This window comes from Oryctolagus cuniculus, chromosome 1, assembly GCF_964237555.1.
Source record: "Oryctolagus cuniculus chromosome 1, mOryCun1.1, whole genome shotgun sequence".
Taxonomy (NCBI): domain Eukaryota; kingdom Metazoa; phylum Chordata; class Mammalia; order Lagomorpha; family Leporidae; genus Oryctolagus; species Oryctolagus cuniculus.
Window position 1 is genome coordinate 67,397,754 of NC_091432.1, and position 26,252 is coordinate 67,424,005.

At 48.8% G+C, this 26,252-nt stretch overlaps 1 long non-coding RNA gene across 1 annotated transcript; it reads right to left on the reverse strand.

Moving 5' to 3' along the window:
• LOC138850017 (uncharacterized) lies at positions 1–26,011 on the reverse strand. The gene is made up of 5 exons (XR_011389399.1): positions 25,630–26,011; positions 25,054–25,266; positions 9,005–9,217; positions 7,482–7,560; positions 1–182 (listed from the first exon to the last, which is right to left on the reverse strand). It is a non-coding gene; the product is annotated as an uncharacterized lncRNA (long non-coding RNA).
• Between the last annotated feature and the right edge of the window lie 241 nt (positions 26,012–26,252).

Sequence of the window (26,252 nt, forward strand, 5' to 3'; positions counted from 1 at the left end):
TTTTTTTTTTTTTAATAGATAGGGATTTATTTATTTGAAAGACAGACTGACAGACAGAAAGAGATCTTCGCTCTTCTTGTTCATTCAAAAAAAAAAAAAAAGTCCACAACAGGCCAGGCCAGGCCAGGAGCCAGGTCTCACACTGCAAGGTGCCGGAGTAGTCCAGAGGCGATTCAATGTGACTGGAACACAGAAGGTAGGGAACACTTTCAGGAGATAAGGGGATGAGTATAAGCAGCAGGTCAGGGGCCCTGGCACCTGTCCCCTGTCCGGATCACACGATTGACAAAGCCTCCCTCTGCAGTTCTTTGTTGTATGATCCATTCCCACCCTCTTTGCCTTCTTCAGTAGGACAGTAAAGGTAGAAGCACTTTTTTTCAGACTCCCTGGTGAGAGAGAAGGTGTTGGCAGGAGACTGGGAAGCGTGCAGACGGAAGAAGCCTTTGTCTTGCCCTGCTTTGTGGTGCACTTGCAGCAGCAGCAGCCTGGGGGTCCTCCTCCACGGCCGGCCGTTCCTGCTCAGCCGCAGCGCCCCTAGGAGGCCAGTTCCTACTCAGCAGGCTTCAGCCAGGCTAGCTGCACCCTCCCCGTCCCCGTTCTTCTCCTCTAGGCCTTCAAAGCCCTTCCCTCCCTGGCCTACCCCCATGTGCCCACCAGTTTTGAAAATGATCTTCTGCACTAAATCTCTTTCCGCTTGGAATAATCTAGGGCAGCACTGTCCAGCAGAATGCTCTGTGATGACAGGGCTGTCCTAGCTGCGCTAGCCGATGCAGTCTCTGCCGGCTGTGTGTGGTTACTGAGCTCCTGAAATGTGGCTGGTGTGACTGAGGGACCAGACCTCTCCTTTCATTTAATCCTGGTAATATAAATGTGAATAGACACATGTGGTTAATGGCTGCCATATTGGACAGCACAGATCTAGAATGATTTGTTTTCCTGGCGGGATACTTGCTGATAGAATCCTTGATAGAAGAAGCGGTTGTGGGAAACCACTCAAAGATGGGAATCTGGGATCGTAATGTGACCTGCGTGGGCTTGGGTTCACTGGTGACCTCACTGCCTTGTGGAAAATGGGATACTGTGTCAGGGTGGAACCCCAGCCCCATGGCAGATGATAAAGAGAAACCGGACTCTGTCTTGGCTTGCTGCAATCCCATAGGTGCTGAGAGTGGACAACGAGACTCAGTGACTCAGAAAAAAGAAGAAAAAAAAAAAAAAACAGTGTATTGCTCAGCACAGCCTACGGCAGGGCCAGTGGCTTGGGAAAGCTGGTTTCCTTGCATCCACGTCTCGCAGGGCAATGCAATGTCTCAGCTACATGTTGCCTAGGAACCTGGGTCCAAGGGCTTGGAACCTTTTGTAGCAAGTGTTCAAAATGCTAGTCCATTGGGATGTGTGTTTCGGTGCAGTGGGCTAAGCCTCTGCCACTTGGAATGATGGCATCGATACTGGGGGGCCTGGGGAGTGCCTGCTTGCACAGCAGTCATGTTTGGTCAACTTGACCTACCTTTCTGGCCTCTGTGGCTAACTACGGAAATGGTTAGTCCTGACATCCTCAAAGATGTAGCCTTGGTATACTGGGTCTCCCAGCCATCAGTAGTCATGGCAAGCGATAGCAGGAGTTACTTAAACCCATGAAGACCTGGCATGAAAGGCCTCTTGAAGAAAACTCTTTGGAAGACCAAATGGCTGCTGGAATGAACCAGTAAGGAGGGAACTGGGGCCGAAAGGATTTCTTTTATTATTTTTTAAAAATTATATTCATTTAAAAGAGTTACAGAGAGAGGTAGAGATACAGAGAGAAAGGTCTTCCATCTGCTGGTTCACTCCACAAATGGCCCAATGGCTGGAGCCAAGCCCATCAGAAGCCCGGAGCCAAGAGCTTCCTCCAGGTCCCCCACATGGGTGCAGGGGCCCAAGGAATTGGGCCATCCTCTGTTGCTTTCCCAGCAGGGAGCTACATTGGAAGAGGAGCAGCTGGGACTCAAACTGGCATCCATATGGGATGCCAGTGCTGCAGGCCAGGTCTTTAACACTCTGCGCCACAGTACCGGCCCCCTAAAAGGATCTTAGGATGGATTGGCTGTTTCTGACTGTGCTGAAAGTCTTATAAAAAAAATTACCTGGGATCAGTGATGTGGCACAGCAGGTTAAGCCTCTGCTTGTGACGCTGGCATCCCATATCTGAGAGTCACCTAGGGCCCCAGCTGCTCCCCTTCTGATCCAACTCCTTGCTAATGTGCCTGGGAAAGCAGCAGATGTCCCAAGTGCCTGGGCCCCTACCACCCATGTGGGACGACTCAGATGGAGTTCCTGGCTCCTGGTGTTGGCCTGGCCCAGCCCTGGTTGTGGTGGCCATTTGGGAAATGAGACAGCAGGTGGAAAAGCAATCTCTCTCTCTCTCTCTCTCTCTCTCTCTCTCTCTCTTCCTTCCTCCCTCTCTCCCTGCCTCCCTCCCTCCCTTTCCATCTCTAGTACTCTGCCTTTCAACTTAATAAACCTTTAAAAGAAAAGTCACAGGGGTGAGCATTTGGTGCAGGAGTTAAGACTGCTTGGGATGCCCTCACCCCACGTTGGAGTGCTTGTCTTCCAGTGCCAGCCCTCCTTCTGATTCCAGCTGCCTGCTAATATGCACTCTGAGAGGCATCAGATAATGGCTCAAGTAGTTAGGCTCCTGTCACCTACATGGGAGACTTGGATTCCTGTCCCAGCCCTGGTTGTTGCCAGCATTTGGGGAGCGAATCAGTGATTGGAAGGTTTCTGTCTGTCTCTCTGCCTTTCAAATAAACAAAAAATTTTAAATATATTATTTAAAAAATAAGAAAATGGCAACCTTATGATTCTAAGCTATCAGTTTTAGGCAGGTTCAGAGAACTAGAGAGCTTCTATAATTGCTCTAAAATGATTCTTTGATCCCTTATAGCTGCAGGACCAAAATATCATGGAAAACAAGACCCAAACTTTGATCCTGTGAGTGCAGAAATGTGTTAGTATAAATCACAGGTACCCCACGTTTCTTACGTGAAACTTAGGGCACTGAATGGTGACTTTTAATTCAATTCAGACAAATGTGAGAATCTGGAATGCCTAAAGCATCTTGAATTCCAGAAAAATATAAAAGCTTCAGTGTCTCTCTCCTCTCCAATTCTTGGGGAAGCATGGGACTGGGATCATTAAAAAAAAAAAAAAAACCTGCTTATAGAAGAGTGTGTGAGAGAGAGAGGAGGGGGAAGGAGAAAGGGAGGGGAGGGCAGTGCAGGCGGGGGAAGTGGGAACACATGTGCACATTAAGTCACCTGAATCCTCCTGAGACTGCTCAGGGCCTCTGTGTTTGAAGACTGAATGTAAAAATTCAAGGCTCTGTCCAAGTCTGGGTGTTCATGAATCTGTGCTCAACCTCCTCCAAATCCTGTGGGCTCTGCATCTCGCCCTGCCTGTTACGATACTGGAGGCAGGCGAGGTCCATGTGGAAACATAAAATTCCCAATCATAAATCTATGAGCTTTGGATGTATTCACGGCATCTTGCCAAATCTGATTCCAGTCCTCCTCTTAGGGGCCCATATTTCCCTCTCCTGTTCATTCCACACTTTTATTATTTGTTTATTGAAATGCTCCACTTGCTGGGCTTGTCTCCCAAGGAAATAAGTCATCGTGCGATTGAGCTGTGTTGGGGTTGTGGCGGCGAGCGGGAGAAACTGAGTGAGACTCTGATACTATTTTAGGCTCCACACAACATCCGTGACAACTTCATTGGCAACTACAGAGAAGATGTCAGCGCGATGATAGTACCTCCACATTCTTGACTCACCTGAAAGGAAAGTCATGAGCAAGTTGGGGGACCCTGCTCTCAGACTGGGGTCTCACAGTCTAATGGTGAAGACAGAGAAGATGTCCCAGTTCTGGGCCATCAGTGCAAAATGATAAAAATGAGTGCAAGGGCCTGGCACTGTGGCGTAGCAGGTAGAGCCGCTGCCTGTGGTGCTGGCATCCCACATGGACACCGGCTGCTCCACTTCCAATCCAGCTCTCTGCTATGGCCTGGAAAAGCAGTAGAAGATGGCCCAAGTCCTTAGGCCCCTGGACCTGCGTGGGAGACCCAGAAGAAGCTCCTGGCTCCCGGCTTTAGATCGGTGCAGCTCCATCCCTTGTAGCCATCTGGGGAGTGAACCAGCGGATGGAAGACCTCTCTCTAATCTCTCTGCCTCTGTCTCTCTGCAACTCTCTGCCTTTCAAATAAATAAAATAAATCTTCAAAAAATGAGCGCAAGGCACTTTTGGATCATTGAGCTGTGGGTAGGAAGTGGAGAAAGAGGTGCCTTCCCAAACCTCATCCCAAAGCGAGAAGCGAGGTACCCAGGTGAGGATAGACGTGAGGTTGGCATTGATCCTGGCAGGAGGAGTAGCAAAGAAAAGGCTTGCAGAGAGAAACAGTGTGATTTCTTCAGGAATTATAGTGCATTCGGGAGAATAGAAACAGGAGTTGAAGGGGGAGGTGATGAGAGGAGGCTGCACCCCACCTTTCAGGTATGGAAAATGGTATTCACAGAGAGGTCACGCTGCTAGTAAGTGGTAGGATTGGGATAGGAACCTAGGTCTGACACAAAAGCAGAGAAGCAAAGGAGACAAGCTGGGTCCTGCCCACCAAGCTCCCATATTGAGTTGAGGACTCACAGCCCTGGAAATGGCAATGGGATGGGTGGGGTGGTTGGTCTTGGGACCTAAACCTTCAGCTAGGGAGGTGAGATGGCCTCCAGTGCCCAGTGGGGTCAGGGGCCCAGCACAGGGGACCACTTACTAGAGATGATTGTCCTACTAGGTCACTGCACATGAAAGGAAAACTGCTGGGCACGGGTCACTGTTCCTACAGGATTAGGGTCTGGCAAATTAATACACGGAATCACAATTATGAACACTACGCATGAATTGCTTCTGGTTGGCCGGAGCCAACCCCAGAAGCTTTTGTTGGAGAACTCAGCCTGGTGCCCAAGTACTCTGACAGTAATTATATACAACTATAGTAAGTAGTAATCACCCACTAAGCACCAAAGACTTTCTACATGTCACCTCCTGCAACTGTATAACCACCCAACAAATCAGGCAATCCCACTCCTGTTTTACAGAAGAGAAAACCAGGGCTGTAGGAGATCTGTGACTTGAACATGTTTGCGCAGATGGCAAGAGTTCCTAACAATGAGAGCTAATAAAGAAATGCCTTTCATGCCAGGTCCTGTACAGTAATAGACATTGCTGGTCATCTGTCCACAGCCGTGCCACCCTTTCTATGGTGATAGAGCCCTAAGTGGTTCAGATAGGCATCCCTGAGGAGAGGGAGCTCTGGCCAGCACCAGCCCAGCCAATCACGGTCCTTCTACTCCCCCTATAGCCGACTGGATCTAAGGTGGGCTTGTTAACCAGCTCTGTGCCAAAACAGAGAGATCAGTGAGGAGGTCCCGGGAAAGGCTTCCTCGTTCTCGGGGAGAGAGGACTCTCCTGCTGTCGCATATTGTAGTGTCCGGGTGTGATGCCTAGAACTGTGCTGGCTGTGGTATGATCACGAGGGAAGCCAGCTGAGGAAAGTCGACCCAGAGTGAGGTTGGGCGAGCATGAAGATGGAAAGAACCTGGGCCCTTGGTGACCTGGCCAATCCCGAAATTCCCTACGTCTGGACTTCTTGTTAGGTGAGATAATACCTTTCCTTGTTGTTTCAGCTATTTCCAGTTTTTGCTTTTCACTTGGAGCTGAGGACAGCCTACCTGACGCAGGTGGACTTCGCTCTGCGGAGCCACACATTTCTTTCTGGGAGAAGCACAGTGTCTCCATTGGAAGATGGCCCCTTGCTCTCTACCCTTTTCCCTTCGCTTGTTTATGCTACTCACGGGGCTTCCTAAATGAAGACTGATGGGTTCATAGGACTGCCTTACTTTTTTTTTTAAGATTTATTTATTTATTTATTTGACAGATAGAGTTACAGACAGTGAGAGAGAGAGAGAAAAGTATTCCTTCCATTGGTTCACTCCCCAAATGGCTGCAGTGGCTGAAGCTACGCCGATCTGAAGCCAGGAGCCAGGAGCTTCCTCCTGGTCTCCCATGGGGGTGCAGGGCCCAAGCACTTGGGCCATCCTCCACTGCTATCCCAGGCCACAGCAGAGAGCTGGACTGGAAGGGGGGCAACCAGGACTAGAACCGGCACCCACATGGGATGCCGGCGCCACAGGTGGAGGATTAACCTAGTGCGCCATGGCGCCGGCCCCTGCCTTACTTTCATAACATGCTTGAATGCTCAAAGACCATGTGGAAGGGATATACTGGGTGTGCTAGCGGGAGTAAGAGACACTTACATGGCTGGCCAGAGCTTATCGACAAGAGGCCAACATGGGCTTTTCCAAGCCTCAAACAGGTGATGAATAGAGTCTAAAGAAAATCAGATGACACTGCAAACGGCCCATGCAAGCTCCAATGGCAAGAATTCTCTGCAGTCAGTAACAGCACTGAGGAAGTGCGGTGCAACTGCCCACCCCTGGATCCAGGGCCAAAAGAGCATGCTGCTCCCATCATCACGCTTCTCAGCAAGGGGACTGGGTGCTGGAACCCCCTGCCCTTCTCGCCACCCTTGCATCCTGGACAAATACTGCACTTCCAAGGTTCAAAACCCTCCAGCCCTCCGAAAGCCTTGAGCACCACGCAGCTGGCCAGAGCAGGCTGCCTGGGCTCCTTGGGGGCTGCCTGCCTTCAGTGAGGGTTCTCGGCAGCTCAGGTCTGGCAGCCTCTCCTCCTCTCCCTGTGGGACTGATCCCAGTGCCCTGGTTCTGTCAGCACCTCTGCTGTGTACATTACCACGTGGGTTAGCCCCCCGCTGGGCGGAAACCCAGAGAGGGAGGTGCAGGTTTCCTCCCAGGCCACTGAAGGGGCCTCCGCTGGCCGCAGGAAGCCAGACACTTGAGCTCTTGGAAACGGGGCTTTCACTAGGGGGTCAGGGCAGAGCGATCCCTTGAGTCTTCAGATGGATCCCCGTGCTCCCCATCTTTTTCCACATCAATACCTGTGGAATGACCGCACATTGCAGCATAATGCTAAGTATGTCATGTTTTGGATCAAATGCTTTCAGGAACTCCATTTCATGTCAAATTTAAGCCAAGTTACTTGTCCAGGCAGGTTGTGCCTTTCCCGGAATGGCTCCAGCATGCTGTCTCTTGATTTATCTCCCACTCTAAATAACAAATGCTCCGACCAGGATGACACTGGGCATTCTCTACAGGCATGGAGCCTTCGGGCCTCGGTTCTTCTCTTCCTGTCTGTTGGCTTATTTTCAGCTATGCAAAGTCTAGCCATTCCACAAATCTCATCTCAGCTTATGGTCTGTCTGGTGGAGGAAATGGCCACATCAACACATAATGACAAAGAAATGAGACAAGTGCTCCAACAGAAAAGAGCCCAGAGGAAGGGCTCCTGATCCAATTAGGCTCAGGACTGATCACTTACCTGCAGCTGGTCAGACAGAAGGAAGCAGAATCAGAGTAGAACTCAGCGTTACTAGACATCAAAGTCCAGGCTCTTTCCACTGTAGACAATTGGGAGAAGACAGAAATGACTTTTTGGTTATGTGTGGTCAGCTTGATTAAGCAGCTGTGGCATGGTTCTAGGTTAAAGGTGAGAGTCGTTTGAGATTTGGGGAGTGACGGGGAACTGGCAGCCGTTGTTCTCCGAAGATCACAGGAGTTCCACAGCGATGGCAGCTGAGGAGGTGGCAGCAGGTTCCAGCTCGTCCTCACGCTCACAGTCCACATGCAGCTCTTCCCAAATGACGACCCTGCAGACCACCAGAAACTCCAAGCCCACCAGCAGACACGGGGCCCTCGAGGGCTCCAACACGCCTCCTTCACAGAGCTTAGGGCAGATGGGTGTGCCCGGCTCCTCCTGGGACTGACTGGCTGGCGGTCCCATTGATCCGTGCCTCTGTTCGCTTTCAGAGTGGCGCTTCCCCCGCTACGCCCACAACTGTAAAAGTCCAAATTCCTCAAATAATCCCTGACTCCTTAACTTGTACAAGTCTGCTTCCTTTGTAGGACACCGACAAAGCTGGTGTTTTTCCCAAGAAAGAACAATAGTTGAGTGGACAGAACAACAGACTGATATTAGAAACCGATCTTCACCAACATCGCCATAACTTCAGTGCCCTGCTCTTAGTTCAGAAAGTACTTGTTGAATTGGATTGAATTTATTTCTAAGATTTGTTTGTTTATTCTTTTGTAAGAGAGAGAAAGAGAGAGAGAGAGAGAGAGAGAGAGAGAGAGGTTTCACCTGCTGGTTCATTTCCCAAATACCTACAACAGCCAAGATTGGGCAAAGCTGAAGCTGGGAGCCAGGAACTCCATCTGGGTCTCCTATGTAGGTGGCAGGGACTTAGTACTGAGCCATCACCTGTTTCATTAGCAGGATGATGGAGCAGAAGTAAAGGTAGAGGTGGGACTCCATCCCAGACCTTCTTCTATGGGATGCGGGCATCCCAAGCAGCAGCTTAACCCACTGTGCCACAGTGCCCACCCCTGCACTGAATGTTTAAGTTGCTTCCAGTACAAATATCACAGCTTCTGGGAAAGTAGGGTTTTGTTGTTGGTGGTGGTTGGTTGGTTTTGCTTCTGCTTCTTTTCCTAAGATCAATTCAAAGGTTTAGAATCTCCTTTGCTCAGTTCCTGAAGTTTTGAGTCAGAGTGCTATCTGTCGTGTTGGCTGTATGTGCTGTTCATCTCCAGGGTGTGACAGATTTTCCACTGACTTCAATTTTCCTCTCTCTCCCTCACTTTCTATTCCTTGCAAAAACAAGAAAAATCATACTCTCGTGCATTTTCTCCAAAGAAAGTATTTCACACTCTAATCAGATCAGCAGAGAGAGAGAGAGAGGAAGAGAGAGATGTATTGAGTTACTCTTATGGGAATGCTCCTTTGGCCTAGCTAGGCTGGAAGTGGGAGAAACAAAGACATCTGGCAGTTGCGGATCTGTTTACCTGGGCTGGCCGGACAGCAATCAGCTCTGAAACACTTGATTGCAGGAATTTCCCCCTTGTTACTCAGGCCATTTCGTACTTGTTGGGAGAGAACATGTTGCGTGTTCCTTCTGCATCCTGGAGAGCCAGATCAAATGCTATGTCAATTAGACAACCATTTATGGAACGTCTCCTGAATTGATCCCAGTGCAAGTTGTTGGAGGGATTTTCAGCCTATCAGAGAAGGAGACACAGTAACAGCACGAGTTGGCCTACAGTAAGTGCTACAAAGGGACATCCACGAGGCCCAAGGACCAGAAGAGGGGGCACCTGGACTTGATAAAGGAGTGGTGCTGGTGCTGAAGAATGTGCAGGCAGAGGGAGCTAGCGTTGATTAGCACTGAGCTGGGTTTCACAGAGGAATGTGAATAAGGCTACGTGCACTCATTGACAAGCTAGCCAGTGCCACTCACTGAGCCAGGTGCCTTACATGCTTTAGCACTTGAAGCTGTCCCCTCCACCCACTGGGAGGAAACTGAGGCACAAATAGGTGACATAAGCTATTCAAGATCTTGAAAACAGCAGAACTAGGATTAAACACTGATCTCTTCACCATCCAAGAACATTCCCTTCTCCTATTTGTACTTAAAGAATTATTTTCAAAAGACAGTAAGATGGGGGCTGGCATTGTGACCCAGCAGGTTAAGCCACTGCCTGCAACGCAGCATCCCATATGGGCATAGATTCGAGTCCCAGTTGCTCCACTTCCCATCTAGCTCCCTGCTGATACACCTGGGAAAGCAGCAGAGGATGGCCTAAGCACTGGGGTCTTTGCCACCCACACACTTATGTCTTTAAAAAAAAAAAAAGGCAGTGAGATAAACTATTAAGAATGAGAAGCCCATGGCCGGCGCCGCGGCTCACTAGGCTAATCCTCCGCCTAGCGGCGCCGGCACACCGGGTTCTAGTCCCGGTCGGGGCACCGGATTCTGTCCCGGTTGCCCCTCTTCCAGGCCAGCCCTCTGCTGTGGCCAGGGAGTGCAGTGGAGGATGGCCCAGGTGCTTGGGCCCTGCACCCCATGGGAGACCAGGAAAAGCACCTGCTCCTGGCTCCTGCCATCGGATCAGTGCGGTGCGCCGGCCGCAGCGCGCCGGCCGCGGCGGCCATTGGAGGGTGAACCAACGGCAAAAGGAAGACCTTTCTCTCTGTCTCTCTCTCTCTCACTGTCCACTCTGCCTGTCAAAAAAAAAAAAAAAAAAAAAAAGAATGAGAAGCCCTGCTTGTGATGCAGCACCCCTTATGAGCGCTGGTTCGGGTCCTTGCTGCTTCACTTCCAATCCAGCTCCTTGATAATGCACGTGGGAGAGCCGCAGAAGATGGCACAAGTACTTGGGCCCCGGCTACCCACACTGGAGACTGGGACAGAGTTCCTGGTTCTTGGCTTCAGCCTGGCCCAGCCCCTGTGGCCATTTGGGAAATGAAAGAAATGATGGAAGATCTCTCTCTCTCTCTCTCTCTCTCTCTCTCTCTCTGCCTTTTAAGTAAGCAAATAAATAAATAATACATACATAAATCTTTTTTAAAAAGAATGAGTGGGGTTTAGACAGATTTTTTTTTTTTTTTTTTTTTTTTTTTTTTTTTTTACAGGCGGAGTGGACAGTGAGAGAGAGAGAGAGACAAAGAGAAAGGTCTTCCTTTTGCCGTTGGTTCACCCTCCAATGGCCGCCCCGGCTGGGTTGCTGCGGCCGGCGCACCGCGCTGATCCGATGGCAGGAGCCAGGTGCTTCTCCTGGTCTCCCATGGGGTGCAGGGTCCAAGCACTTGGGCCATCCTCCACTGCCTTCCCGGGCCACAGCAGAGAGCTGGCCTGGAAGAGGGGCAACTGGGACAGAATCCAGTGCCCCGACCGGGACTAGAACCCAGTGTGCCAGCGCCACTAGGCGGAGGATTAGCCTATTGAGCCGCGGCGCCGGCCTTGACAGATTCTGAGGTGTACAAAGGGTTGGGGTAAAGGGTACAGTCATTCTAGGCAGAGGAAGAATGCCAGGCGTGCAGTGAGCGGGCAGGGCGTGCCAGTGCGAAGCCTGTGTGAGGAACCTCAGGCAGCTGGTGTGACTGTGGGAAAACATTGCCATATCCCAAACGACTGTCTTCTCGGATTCAACACATCATTCATCAATTCAGCACTGCTGGGGATTCAGAGGTCAAAATTGCTCAGTCCTTGCTCTCTAATCTGGCGAGATAATTGCTATTACCACTGACTGCCTTGTTTATGCATCAGGGCACGCTGTGTGTGTGTATGTGTGTGTGCACACGCATATGCACGTACTCGAACCAGCATGATTTGGACCATTTCCTTCCCACAATCATTTCTCAACACATATGCCCCTGGGGCTCTCCATAAGCGTGTGTTCCCTTATTAACTCTGCCTGGAGCAAGGCTTGGATTGCACTGCTGGCCTTGAAGTGCTAAGTTGAAAGCTCAGAGCATCTCAATAAGCGCCCTGGCAACCCAAGAGAGACCCGAGCTGATCTTCCACTTGCTCACTTCGAAAATAATGATCGGCTCTGGGGTTGCACGGAAGAGATCTTGATTGGAACCGACAAGAGAGCGGACACCTCCTGCTTCTCAGCAGACTTCATAAGCGCTCAGCGCTCCTTGAGAGAAACTGTAGCTCCAAGCCCCTGGTTCAGCGGCTGGAGCAGACTTACAACACGCATTTCATCTCTGGCAAATCACAGCAGAACGTCATGAACAGCTGGAAACTCTCGGAGGTGAAGACAGGCTGGATATTATGTTTGGACTTCTAGGCACCGCCCCCATGATAGCGGATTTCCATTTCTGACAGGGTTATTATTTCCACGTTTCGGAAATATCCTGGATCTCACCTTGGGTAATTACTGATTATCATCCGCTCCTCACCTGAGGCATCTTGGCACTTGGGTGAACCTAACAAAAAAGTGCTTCCACCCCCAACCCCAAAATGAGCTGGGGAAAACTATATGTGAGACTATGTCTTTATTTCTATTTTCATTTGCATTCCCTTTGGCTTTCTAATGATCAAGCCATTAATCAGTGTCAAATCACTAGCCAGCACACAGACAGTACTTTTGCCACTTGGGTTCCGACATGGATTAAATGGCAATAACGTGTGTTACTAAGTCTGGTGCTCTCTCCTGAGGTGCTGTGGTAATCACAGACCCTGAGCTTTTCAGGGAATACACCCGCTCTCCACGTAGGATTTTTATCCCTGGGCGTCCACCACAATCTTCTGAAACGTGATAGAGCTCCCCAAGTTATTCTAACAAATGTTGCTGGCTGAGGAGCGCAGAGAGACTCGCAACTCGCATTTTGCTTTCTGAGGTCACCATTCTGAAGGTCCTTTCATGTCTCCAAGCCTTTGCCTCTCCTCCTTATCTGCCTGGAGAGCCTCTGGACTCTCTTCTCTCTTCCCTGCCTGTTCGTCTTAATGAGGCGCAGCTCCAAACGCTGCCTCGGCTACGAAGCCTTCTGTGATGGAAAGAATTCTTTTCTCCCTGCTTCCAAGGCACTGCATAAGCAACTTTGTGAACATCTTGTTCCACTTTGCATTCCTGTCACCAAAGTCTAAGAGTTACAATTGCTCCACATCCTCACTAGGACCTGGTATTGTCGGTATATTTTATGTCAGTCTGATTTTAATTTCCATTTCTCTAATGGCTAATCATGTTTAGTACATTTTATGTGCTTATTTGCCATCTGTATATCCACTTTAGTGAAGTATCGTTGCAAATCGTTTGCCCATTTAAAGGAATTCATTCATTTATTTTTGAGAGGCAGAGAGAGAGAGAGAGAGAGAGACAGAGACAGAAAGAGCTTCCATGTGGTGGCTCAAACGTGCACAACGGTTGGGACTGGGCTGGGTTGAAGCCGGGAGCCAGGAATGAGATCCAGGCAGGTCTCCCGGGTGGGCGGCAGGAACCCAATCACTTGAGCCATCACTGCTGCCCCCCAGGGTCTGCACTGGCAGGAAGCTGGAGTCAGGAGCTGGAGCTGGACTTGGAATCAGGGCTCTCCAATATGGGAGATGGGTGTCTTAGCCGCTAGGCCAAATACCTGTGCCTGCCCATTTTTAAAACTGGGTTGTTACAATGGATTAAGCTGTCTCCTAAACACCAGCATCCCATATGGGCACTGGTTCAAATCCTGGCTGCTCCACTTCCAATCCAGCTCCCTGCTATCGTGCCTGGGAAAACAGCAGGGGATGGCCCAAGTGCTTGGGCCCCTGCACCCTCCATGGGAGACCCAGAAGAAGCTCCCAGCTCCCAGCTTCAGCCTGGCCCTCCCTGGCTGATATGGCCATTTGGGGAGTGACCAGTGGATGGAAGATCTCTCTGTCTCTTTGCTTCTCCCTCTCTCTGTAACTCTGCCTTTCAAATAAATAAATAAATCTTAAAAACATAACAAAACAAAAAAATCCTGGGCTGTTTGTTACCTAGGTACAAGTCCTTAGCAAGTATGTGTTTTGCAAGGTTTGCTCTCCCAGCATGTAGCCTGACTTCATTCTCTAAGCTGTGTCGTTCATACTGTATTGCTTTCACACCTTTGTAAAGAGTCAATTCACCGCAGACTTAAAGAAAGACGGTGCACTTGTATATTTACTTTCCCATCATCCTCCTGCTAGGTACAGCTAAAAGCTCTGGACATTATATATGAAACATTACATATATACAAACAAGAAATGGAAGATGGTTCTGAAAGGTGGAGAGGAGGACCAGCTGAGGGCCCGGGATACAGGCAGTACCTAATGGTGCATCCGTGGGTTTTCTTTGTGCCTCCTATATCCGAGATGGGTACTGGAGAAGGTGCAACTGGCACAAATCAAAGAGCCAAGCCTGCTGTCTCTAGACAAAGGAGCGCCCTCACAGGACATAAAACCTTTAGACAAGAGTTGCTCTACTCCAGCCAGATACCACAGAGAAGAGCTACAGTCTTGCCCGAGCCCCACCTGCAAAGACCAAGTGGCGTACTCAGACTTCCACCTTTGCCTGGATATCATGACGGGGCTCGGTGCCCTCTCCAATCCTCCCTGGGGTTGCCACAGAGAGCACATAGGAGGAAGGTGGACTTCAGTCCTCAGTGGGCAGTAACAGGCCCTTTTCTCATACCTCCCCTTCCGGCTGTCAGTGGAAGCCACCTGTGGAACAGAATTGCAGCTGCATGGGGTGGTAATGAGCTGTCCTCCCCTCCACTGGCAGGGTGATGTCAGGCAGAGCTTAGTGGAGGCCACACCCACCCTACCTTGTTCTACTGAAATGCATGCATCTCCCCCAATTCCAATATTTATGATTTCGTGTTTGCCATCACTGTTTCTTTTCTCTTTGTTGAATACCCTTTCCCCTGTCTGTTTAACTGCTCTTTTTTTTTTTAAGGCCCTGCTTAAATGTTTTCTTCTTGGTAACCTTTCCCCACTAGCTTCCAAGAAGAAGTTCCTTAACTCTTTTCTCACACCCTTGTATTGTATGATAAGTATCTGTTTCTGTTTGTCTTGCCCACCAAACTAGGAATTTTGGAAGAGTACCGATTCTGTTTATCCATCTTTTCCTCCAGAGTCTAGGATGGGGCTTTATGCAGAGTGAGTACTCAATAAGTCTATGAACTTTATTTTAGGTAAATTTTTATTTCTAAGATTTGTTATTTGAAAGTCAGAGTTACACAGAGAGAGGAGAAGCAGAGAGAGAGAGAGAGAGAGAGAGAGAGAGAGAGAGAGAGAGAAAGAGAAAGAGAGGTCTTCCATCTGATGGTTCACTCCCCAGTTGGCTGCAGCGGCCAGAGCTGCGCCGATCCGAAGCCAGGATCCAGGAGCCTCTTCCAGGTCTCCCACACAGGTGAGAGGCCCAAGGATTTGGGCCATCTTCCACTGCTATCCCAGGCCATAGCAGAGAGCTGGATCAGAAGCAGAGAGGCCGGGTCTCGAACCTGCACCCATTGGGATGCTGGCACCTCAGACCAAGGCGTTAACCCGCTGTGCCACAGCGCTGGCCCCTTAGGTAAATTCTTTAATGTTTAACTGAAATTATTTTGATAGAATTGTCCTCTGGCTTACAGAGCATTCCTTTTTTTTTTTTTTTTTTAAACAAAAGAACTGTATGCTTTGTGTAGCTTTTCAGATTGAACTTTAAAAAAAATTGTTTATTATTCATCTGAAGGGCAGAGTCACAAGGAGAAAGGGAGAGACAGGGAGAAAGATATCTTCCATCTGCTGGTTTGCTCCCCAAATGGACACAATGACCAGAGTTTGGCCAGACTGAAGCCAGGAGCCAGGAGCTTCTTCCTGGTCTCCCACATGGGTGCAGGGACCCAAGTACCTGTGCCATCCTCTGCTGCTTTTCCAGGCATATTAGCAGGCAGTTGGATTGGAAGTGGAGCAGATGGGACTTGAACTGACACCCATAGGGGATGCCGGCGTCAAAGGTGGAGATTTTTACCAGCTACGCCATAATGCTGGTCCCTAGACTGACCTTTCTTTCTTTCTTTCATTATTTCTTTCTCTCTCTCTCTCTCCCTTCCTTCCTTCCTTCTTTCTTTTTTTTCTCTCTTCCTTCTTTTCTTCCTTTTTTTCTATTTTTAAAAAAGATGTATATTTATTTGAATGGCAGAATTACAGAGAGGCAGAGGCAGAGAAAGGTCTTCCATTCACTAGTTCACTCCCCAGTTGGCTGCAGTGGCCGGAGGTATGCCGATTCAAAGACAGGAGCCAGGAACTTCTTCTGGATCTCCCACCTAGGTACAGGGGCCCAAGGACTTGGGCCATCTTCCACTGCTTTTCCAGGCCATAACAGAGAGCTGAATTGGAAGTGGAGCATCCACGACTCGAACAAGTGCCCACATGGGATGTCGGCATGGCAGGGAGCGGCTTTACTCTCTATGCCACAGCGCCAGCCTCAGATTGACCTTTCTAATTCATTCACACATAGATCACTTTGTTTTTTTAAATGTGTAATATTCAGCCATCTAAGAAAGATAGCATGATGCAGAGGAAGAAGCTCATGTGTTGGAATCAGACCTAAGTCTCAATCTTGATTTGATGCTGGGGCACTTTGTATTTCCCAAAAATGGCTAGTCTCCCTTCTGTGCCCTGCTCAAACTACAGATTCATGAGCCAAAAATAAAGCTTGATTTTGCCCAGAAAGTTTTGTGTCTTGTTATCTAGCTATTGATAACAAGATCAAATTTCAGTCCCAGAAGTGGGATGCTGCAACAAAACTGAAGACCCATGGTTTGGGGCTGCCGGATCTTGAGGACAGTGTCAGTGAAGACTCCAAAGGCTGCATAGGGACTGCCACAGAATCCCGGGAAACCTGCTTGCCAGGGTTCAAGGTGAGTGAGGAATGGGGCCGGCGCTGTGGTTTAGCTGGTAAAGCTGCCCCCTTCAGTGTCAGCATTCCATATGAGCACCAGTTTGAGTCCCAGCTGCTCCACTTCTGATCCAGCTCTCCGCTATGGCCTGGGAAAGCAGTAGAAGATGGCCCAAGTCCTTGGGCCCCTGCACCCACATGAAAGACCCGGAGGAAGCTCCTGGCTCCTGGCTTCAGATCGGCGCAGCACCGGCCATTGTGGCCAATTGGAGAGTGAACCAGCGGATGGAAGGCCTCTCTCTCTCTCTCTGCCTCTCCTCTCTCTCTCTCTCTCTCTCTCTGTGTGTGTAACTGTGACTTTCAAGTAAAATAAATAAATCTTTAAAGAAATAAAAAAAAGGCCGGTGTAGCGGCTCACTAGGCTAATCCTCCACCTGCGGCGCTGGCACACCGGGTTCTAGCCCTGGTCAGGGCACCAGATTCTGTCCCGGTTGCTCCTCTTCCAGTCCAGCTCTCTGCTGTGGCCCGGGAGTGCAGTGGAGGATGGCCCAGGTTCTTGGACCCTGCACCTGCATGGGAGACCAGGAGAAGCACCTGGCTCCTGGCTTCGGATCAGTGCGGTGCGCTGGCCACAGCAGCCATTGGGGAGTGAACCAACAGAAAAAAAAAAAAAAAAAAAAAAAGGAAGACCTTTCTCTCTGTCCACTCTGTCAAAAAAAAAAAAAAAAAAAAAAAGCTGGAGGAATGCAAACCTTTATTATGCGGTAGAGGAAATTTCAGCAGCGTTGCTACCCAAGATAACGTGGGAATAGAAAATGTGCCTGTGAAGGAGGTTTCCAGGCAGTGTTACAGGTGTTGCCCAGCTGCTTCTAGCTGCCTATAATAACATGAGAGACAGCATAAAGAACAAACTATTAAAGATAAAGGAGCCAGAGCTTACTAACTTGGAGAATAAAATTTTCTCATTCCCAGCTTCTCTAGATGCCAAATGATGTGCAAATCAAGAATGGCTTCTAGGCAGAGATTAAATCTAGGGTGCTAGCAGGACAACATGGGCTAAAGCTGAAGCCCAAGGCATGATTGTAAAATCCTCTGCAAAGATCCCAGATTTCTGGTGGCATTTCAGACAAATGTCGCTCTAAGGGTCTGAAGTGTGTGCCTTGCAGGTCTTCCGAAATATAATAGAATTTCTATGAATGCTAAATTTATTGCTTATAGCAGCCTTATAGGAAGACCAAGATAGAAAGCAATTTATCATTTTTTTTTAAAGATTTTATATATTTACTTATATGAAAGGCAAAGTTTCAGAGAGGGAGAGTAAGAGAGAGAGAGAGAGAGAGAGAGAGAGATCTTTCATCCCCTGTTTCACTCCCCAGATGGCTGCAATAGCTAGGGGTGGATCAGGCCAAAAGCCAGGAGCCTGGAACTCCATCCAGATCTCCCACGTGGGTGGCAGGGGCCCAAGTACATGGGCCGCCTTCTGCTGTTTTCCCAGGTGAATTATCAGGGAGCTGGATCAAAGTGGAGCAACTGGAACTTGAACCGGTGCACATATGGGGTGCCAGGGTTGAAGGCAGCAACTTAACCCACTGCATCACAACACCAGCCCCAAAAAGGGCTTATCTTGATGAAGAATAAATAAATTTTTTGTCTAATGGAGACATAAACCCCAATAAAATGCATTAAAAGCCTACAAAATTTTTAAAAGAATTTTTACCAATGGTAACACCATAAACTTGGATTAAAAGGGAGAAAACAAGGCCTTTGTACTCCTGAGGGCAGGAAGCAGGCTGAGAAAATTACCTGGGGCCTCAAATATGAGCCACGTTTTGGGAAAAGGAAGAATGACTCAGAGGCAGAACCTAATCCTTAGGGTGGAGTCAGGAGCTGTAGAGAATCATGGCTAGGCAATAAGGTAAAGCCCTAATCAAAGAGCAGCTTCAGAACTGGTATGTACCTGCAACTCTGGTGTGCCTCCTGGTTTCCCTTTTTGCACGGGTGAATCTACATCGGTTATCTTATTGCAGTCCTACCAGTATGTGTGAGATATGTGGGGAAATAACTTGCCACCTCAGTACCCAAGTCTTCACATTAAGAGGAGTTGTACCCGAGGCACCTCACCCATACCTCGAAACGATTTAGATGGCAGCGTCCTAGAGCTCAAGCCCAAGCCTGCTCTCATAATGTGCAGACTCCGGCAGGTTTGCAAGTAAGGGCTGAGAGCATTTTGCATGTGGGAGGGTTATGAACGCTGTGCACAGAAGGCTGACTGTGATAGTTGATACTTTGAAAAATGGCCACAGTATTCTAGGTCCACATGGTCTTCCGGTATTCTGTCAGAGGTGGATTTTATTTTTTTTCTTGAACCTGGGTGGGTTTGTGAGCATCCCGATCAAGAATGTGGTTAAAACAATGCTACAATACTTCTATGGCTTGATAAAAACAAACAAACAAACAAACAAAACTTTCCTCTTAAGATGGCCCAAGGGGCTAGTGTGGCATAGTGGATAAAGCTGCTGCCTGCAACATCCCATATGGGCACTGGTTCAAGTCTTGGCTGTTCCACTTTCAATCAAGCTCCCTGCTAATGCACCTGGGAGAGTAGTGGAAGATGGCCCAAGTGCTTGGGCCCCTGCACCTACATGTGAGAGCCAGATGAACTCCTGGCTCCTGGCTTTGGCCTGGCCCAGCCCTTGTCATTGTGGCCATTTGGGGGAGTGAAACAGTGGATGGAAGATCTCTCCCTCTCTCTCTCTAATTCTGCCTTTCAAATAAATAAAATAAATCTAAAACAACAACAACTTCCTTTGTGTGTCTCTGGTCACTAGTCCTTGGAATCCAGTGACACACCACAGGAGGCCTGGGTCACATGGAGATTCTATATACAGATGTTCCAAAGGATAACTTCAACAGATTCCGGAAGACAGCCAACAGGAACTGCTGCTCATTTGAATTAACCAGCCCTCAGATGTTTCCAGACCTCAACTTTCCGGCTTCCCCGGCTGATGCCAAGAGGAATAGAGATGAGCTGTCCCCACTAGTAGGTCCCCATTCAAATTGGGGATTTGTGAGTAAAACAAATAGTTTAAGCCACAGCAATGGTTTGTTGTGCAAGCATAGATAACCATTACTCTTTAATACCTGTGTGTTCTTTGGAAGAATCTTCTATTGATATTTAATTCTAGATAAATGATTTTCTCCAGGGCTTGGTTTCCTCAGGTATCAAAAGTTACAATTCCTGGCTGGCGCCGCAGCTCACTAGGCTAATCCTCCGCCTAGCGGCGCCGGCACACCGGGTTCTAGTCCCGGTTGGGGCGCCGGATTCTGTCCCGGTTGCCCCTCTTCCAGGCCAGCCCTCTGCTGTGGCCAGGGAGTGCAGTGGAGGATGGCCCAGGTGCTTGGGTCCTGCACCCCATGGGAGACCAGGAAAAGCACCTGGCTCCTGCCATCGGATCAGCGCGGTGCGCCGGCCGCAGCGCGCGGGCCGCGGCGGCCATTGGAGGGTGAACCAACGGCAAAAAAGGAAGACCTTTCTCTCTGTCTCTCTCTCTCTCACTGTCCACTCTGCCTGTCAAAAAAAAAAAAAAAAAAAAAAGTTACAATTCCTGGCCAGCGCCGCGACTCAATAGGCTAATCCTCCGCCTTGCGGCACCGGCACACCAGGTTCTAGTCCCGGTCGGGGCGCCAGATGCTGTCCCGGTTGCCCCTCTTCCAGGCCAGCTCTCTGCTATGGCCCAGGAAGGCAGTGGAGGATGGCCCAAGTGCTTGGGCCCTGCACCTACATGGGAGACCAGGATAAGTACCTGTCTCTTGCCATCGGATCAGCGTGATGCGCCGGCCGCAGCGCACTGGCCGCAGTGGCCATTGTGGCCATTGGAGGGTGAACCAAGGGCAAAGGAAGATCTTTCTCCCTGTCTCTCTCTCTCACTGTCCACTCTGCCTGTCAAAAAAAAAAAAAAAAAAAAAGTTACAATTCCTATGTCACAGACATGCTGTGAGGTTTAAATGAGACAATACACACAAGGAGTTGTTTTTAAAATGAGTGTTCAATAAATGCTACTACCTAATATTAGTTTAACTCATTCCTATCAAATTGTTTTTTACTGCTTTTTACAAATTCTCCTTCAGGGTGTTACTTACACAAACCTACATAAAATCTGATTTTATATCTATTTCCCTCTCTCTGTTACACACACACACACACACACACACTGCAACACTGTGTCTTCTACATTGTTTCTTTCTGATCACTTGCTCTGGGCAAGTCAGCTACCAAGTCCAGAAGGGCCTTCAGCAGCCTTACAATGAGAAATGGAGACCTGCAGCCTCCATAAGGTGCCATCCATGTGAGTGAGCTCCCTTGGAAGCTGCCCCTGCAGCCCCAGTCTCTTGATTGCAGTCTCTTGGGAGACCCTGGTGCAGAAACACGCAGTTAAGCCACTCTTGATTTCAGCATACACAGCAAAAAGTGCATGACAGAAAAAAAATGACACTAACGTTTGTGATCACTTACTATGCACTAATATTTAACAGCTCTAACCACTTAGGAAGAGACATAGAGGAGAAAATGATCCAAGGTAGAGGACTGTTTTAGGGTCAGTGTGGATGGCAGGGGTGGTTGGCTGAAAGTGCTGATGAGACTGAGTTGGAAAGCGAAGGGGAACAGATCTGGAGAAGTGGGAAGCTCTAAGCCTGCAGATTTCCCTCAAGTTGAAGAGCAGGTTTGGTGAGGACAAAGGAGTAAGTAATGTGAAATGAAAGAAAGTTTTGTTTAGAACGTTAGCAATTTGAGAGGTGGAACAATTCAGGAGAGCAAAGTGTAGCTATAGTCCCAGAAATGGCTGGTTGAACAGCAGCAGTGGTAAAAGGTATTATTTATACCAGTGAGTACAAGGGCAGAGTGGGCAATGACAGAGTGGGCTTATGACAGCAGACTGTCCAAAGTTTTCTTAAGAGGAGTGCAATGAGGCTGGATTGGAGGTTGCCTTGCTATTGATAGTAGAATCCTCTGCACAGGGGTAACTGGTCTGCAAGCTGAAGGCACAAGTTTCCACCAGCTTTTACTCCTATAGAACATAGGAGAGAAGCAAGAACTATCGAAAGAATTTCAAAGGAAGCAATGAACTTAAAGAAAGTGCCAGATTTCAGACAAGATAAAGAGGTACTTTAAAGACAAAGTACTCCAGGAAAGGTTAGATATGCAGGAAAGTTTGCACTAGCACAAGTGGACTCCTGAAAGAGCTGGAACTTGGCAATTGGGAGCCGCTGGAAAATTGTAAGCAGGGAACTGACATGACGAGCTTTGAGTTTCAGAAAGCACACTCTGACAGCAGTGGCAGGATGATGGATGAACTCGGTCAAAAGCACACAGAGCTTCCTCTGGAGGAAGAGCGTTTGCAAAGAGGTCCATTCCGCAGAGGTGATGAAGCCCCATCATCACCCCACGAAAACAATGAGGTCAGCTAGTTAGGAAATAGAAACTGTAGAATTCAATGGGAGGCGACTGACAGGCAGTGGGCAGATGTCTTACCTGCTTTCTCAAGCTGTTCTCCATTGCAGGGTTTCTAACACTCCGTTGAGCCTGGATGTGTAACTGTCAGTTATCTCTAGCTTCCTTTCCTTTTTTGTGTCCCACAAATTCATTTTTCTTGATCCATGATTTGATACTCTACTCATTTATTTTTGTCTTGCTATTTTCATGTTTAGTACATACCTTGGTGATATTAGTACAATACACTTCCAGAAGATTAGGAATCTAAGGGCAGGGGCTGGCCTTGTGGCACAGTAGGTTAAGGTGCCCCTGCATCCCTTGTGAGTCCCGGCTATCCCACTTCCCATCTGGCTCTCTGTTAATGAACCTAGGAAAGCAGTGGATAATAGCTTAAGTACTTGGGTCTCACCACCCATACAGGAGATCTGGATGGAGTTCCAGGTTCTTGGATTCAGCCTGCCCAAGTCCTGGTCATTTGGTGAAGAAAACCAGCAGATGGAAGATCTTTGTCTCTCCCTCTTTCCCTTTCTCTTTGTAACTCTGCCTTTCAAATAAATAAAGTAAATCTTGAAAAAAATCTAAGGGGAGTGTGATTCAGTAGAAAGAACAACAGCTTCCAAAGGGCTGATCTGCAGTCTTTGTCCTGCCGTGCAATTCCCATTTGACTTTGGTTAATTCACTTCTTTGGATCCTTCATTTTTTTCATGTAGAAAATGAATCTCTAGAATCAGACCCTTTTTAATTTGCCTCCTTACATGTAGAGTCTTCAAAAAGTTCATGGAAAATGAGTATTATTGAAAAAAATACTGCATGGATTTAAATTTTTTTTAAAAAAGTCTTATTTATTTGAAAGTCAGAGTTACAGAGAGGGGGAGAGACAGAGAAAGAGATCTTCCATCTGCTGGTTTACTCCTCAGATGGCTGCAATGCCCATTGCTGGGCCAAGCCAAAGCCAGGAGCTTCTTCCACATGGGTGGCAGGAGCCCAAACATTAGGGCCATCTTCTGCTGCGTTTCCCAGGCCATTAGCAGAGAGGTGGCTGGGAGTGGGGCATGAACTGGTGCCCATATGGGATGCTGGTGTCACAAGTGGCAACTTTTAGTGCTATCCACAATGCTGGCCCCAATGGATTTAAATTTTCCTTCACACTGAAATATACTTATCTTTTCATTTCATCATTCTGTAAACTTTTTGAAGTACTCTCACATAAGACCATAGGAATTTAATAGATACTTTCATGATTGTCAGATCTACCTTCTCCATTATACTCCTATAAAATCACAATGTGGTGGGGCCAATGCTGTGGCGTAGTGGGAAAAGCTGCTGCCTGTAGTGCCGGCATCCCATACGGGCACTGGTTCAAGTCCCAGCTGCTCCACTTTCAATCCAGCTCTCTGCTGTGGCCTGGGAAAACAGTGAAAAATGGCCCAAGTCCTTGGGCCCCTGCACCCACGTGGGAGACCTAGAGGAAGCTCCTGGCTCCTGCATCTCCAGCCAATGTGGCCAACTGGGGAGTGAACCATTAGATGGAAGACCTCTCTCTCTCTCTCTGACTCTCCTTCTCTCTCTGTGTAACTCTTTCAAATAAATAAATAAATCTTTAAAAAAATTAGAATGTGGTTAATAGGTGTCCAAAAGAAGTTTCATTCTTCATTTTGAAAGGCAGAGAGAGAGAGAGAGAGAATTGCCCATCCACTAGTTTACTTTCCAAATATCCACAACAGTGATGGTTTGGCCAGGCTGAAGCCAGGAACCTGGAAATCAATCCAAGTTTCCCACATGGGTCGCAGGGACCCAAGTACTTGAGCCATCACTTGCCACCTCCCAGGGTATATATCAGCAGGAAGCTGGAAGAGAGTGGAGCTGGGACTCTGTGATACAGATGTCTCAAGCAGCAGCTTCACCTGCTGCACCACAAGTTTCTGTGATGTGCTTGGAGGAATAAAGTTTGAGACCAGTATTGTACTCCTACACATGTTCCTGATCACAGGAAGTTGCTATTTAGTAGGATAAGCTTTTCTGCTTGGAAGCTTTAAGTGTAGGGTGGCTCTCATTTTATTGACCACCCACTTCTCAGAGCCATACTGCTTTTATCTGAAATCATGGCTCTGCTACTTACTGGCTTATTATCTTGGGAAGCCTACTTCACCTCTGTGTCTTAGTTTCTTCATCTATAAAACAGGGAGCCTAGCATTATCTATAAGGTTATTGTAGACACTATCAAATTAATGTATTTAACAGCGTCTGGACTACACAAAGTCTGGGCTAAGCATTAGCTATTGTTTTGATTAGCTGCAAAGCACTAGAAAGCACTAGCATGAACAGATCTGGTTGGTCTCTCTCCTTTAAGAGCTGGTTGCCTAGTCGGCCCTCATTCAATATTCTTACAAGGAGTACAGCAAGCGGTGCAGAAGCAGAGATGGAAAAGCCTGTCTCATCCTGGAGGGAAAGGTGGGGCAGGGTGAGCTTCTTGCGGGTAAAGTTTGAGTCTGATCCTTAGGGAGGAAGCAGTCAGAGCGGCACAGGGAAGGCGGATGAGGACTAAGGAGAAGACGCGTGGGAGCAGGCAGCGTCAGCAGCGGCACCACTTGGGAGCTTACTAGAAACATAGGATCTAGGACCCACCTCAGACCCACGCCATCAAAACTGGCATTTTAACCTGATCCTCAGGTGCTTCCCATTGATAAGGGACCCACGGGCTAGAGCATGGCTGACTGCTTAGGTTTAAATCCCTGCTTTCCCATTTACTTGTGTGTGACTGTAAGCAAGCTATGGGACTTCCTTCCTATGCCTCACTTGCCTCTTTTGTAACTAGGGATAATGAGTTTCTGCCTCACAAAGTTGTTGCAAGGACGAAGTCATTATGTGCAATGGTTAAACAGTACTTGGTGCTTAGTAAACACAGGGATTAGCCATTATAAATGACCACTGTGATGCTATTTCTTCCAGTGGACGTCAGTTTTATAAACCCCTTTGGTGATTCCACTCCTCCTTCACTCCCTACCATTTTGACATTCATCACAGAGGAAAGGACACTTGGAGGTCAGAAGGCCTGGGGTTACACAGCCCAGCTCTCTTCCACATCCAGCTCTCTGAAACTGGGCAAGCTCCTGACCACATGTGTGTTTTCACAGTACCGGGGGCCTGCAATTATACCTGCTTCGCTGAGGTGTTGCCAGGTTCAAAGACCGTGTATGAAGATTTCACTTACAATCTTACAAAAAATTTTTAAGCAACTGGCCTTAAAACGGCAAGATCAGGGAGGGTGTGGGGTGGGCGTGGAGGCTAATTCGTCCCACTTCACGATCTTACGAAGGTGCAGGTTTGGGTTCCAGCAACGACAGCGATGTACTTCGAGAGTATTTTTAGTTCGTGGGCAAACAGGAGTAGGACATTTCAACGCTCTCGTTTTTTCCTCCTAACGTCTGGGGTTCCATGTGACAACACGAAGTCTCTGGGGGCAGAGTGGTTTACAATTTAACTTTTGCGCACACTATGTATGGCAACATCCCCGCAGGGTAACAGTAACCTATCTTCTCCAGAAGGAAACACTGGTAACAGCACAATACCCGCGAAGAACTCCCGCACACCGGGGCCGTTTCTCCCGCATCCGAGGTTACGGAAAGCACGCAGTCTACAGGGAGGGCCGCCACAAACGCCGATGGACTGCTCGCCACCGCCGGGCCCTGGCTCCCATCTCGTGGTCACGAGTAGCTTTACTGGGCCCCCCTTTTTCGTAGGTCAGACAGAACGACCAGACCGTTTCCACAACACTGCCGTGGGATTAAGCACGAACAAAGGCTGAGGCAGAACCTACCACGTCGTAGGGCCTCGCGTAAGTCCCTTCGTGCCTCTGCCGGCTAAGGCACCACTTGGCGCCATCACGCCCACTTCGCGCGCACAGGAGCCTCAAGTCCACAACCCTAGGGTCCCCCCTTGTGTACTCCGCAATCCTCAGGTCCCGGACGGCAACTACGACCTCCACACCGTGTCGGTTTCCGATTATTCCTCCTCGAGCTGCCGCCCGGGGGGCTGGAGGCCCCAGATCACCGCCCCCGCGGCTCTTGAGGAACCCGAGCCTGCTCCACCACGCCGCTTCAGGGACGAAGCTGCGTTCCTACGGCCCTAAGCCCGCTGGAGTAGAGGTCGCCACAGAAGGCTCGGTGGCGGCTCCCAACGCCATTTTGACTGCTGCGTGTGGCGTCACGGGTGCAGCCGATTGGCCGGGCGACGGCAGCCGGAGGAGAGGCGCGCGAAGCCAAAGAGACGAGGGGATGCAGGAGAAACCCAAGGAAACTACAATCCCAGCCCTCCTTGCGCTGCGACGGCCGGCCCGGGGCGAAAGAGGATGGAGCTTGATGTCGGACCACAACTCCCAGCACCCCCCGCGACGCCCGTCCTGTCCTTTCATAACGTGGAGGAAAAGAGGGACAGTATGAA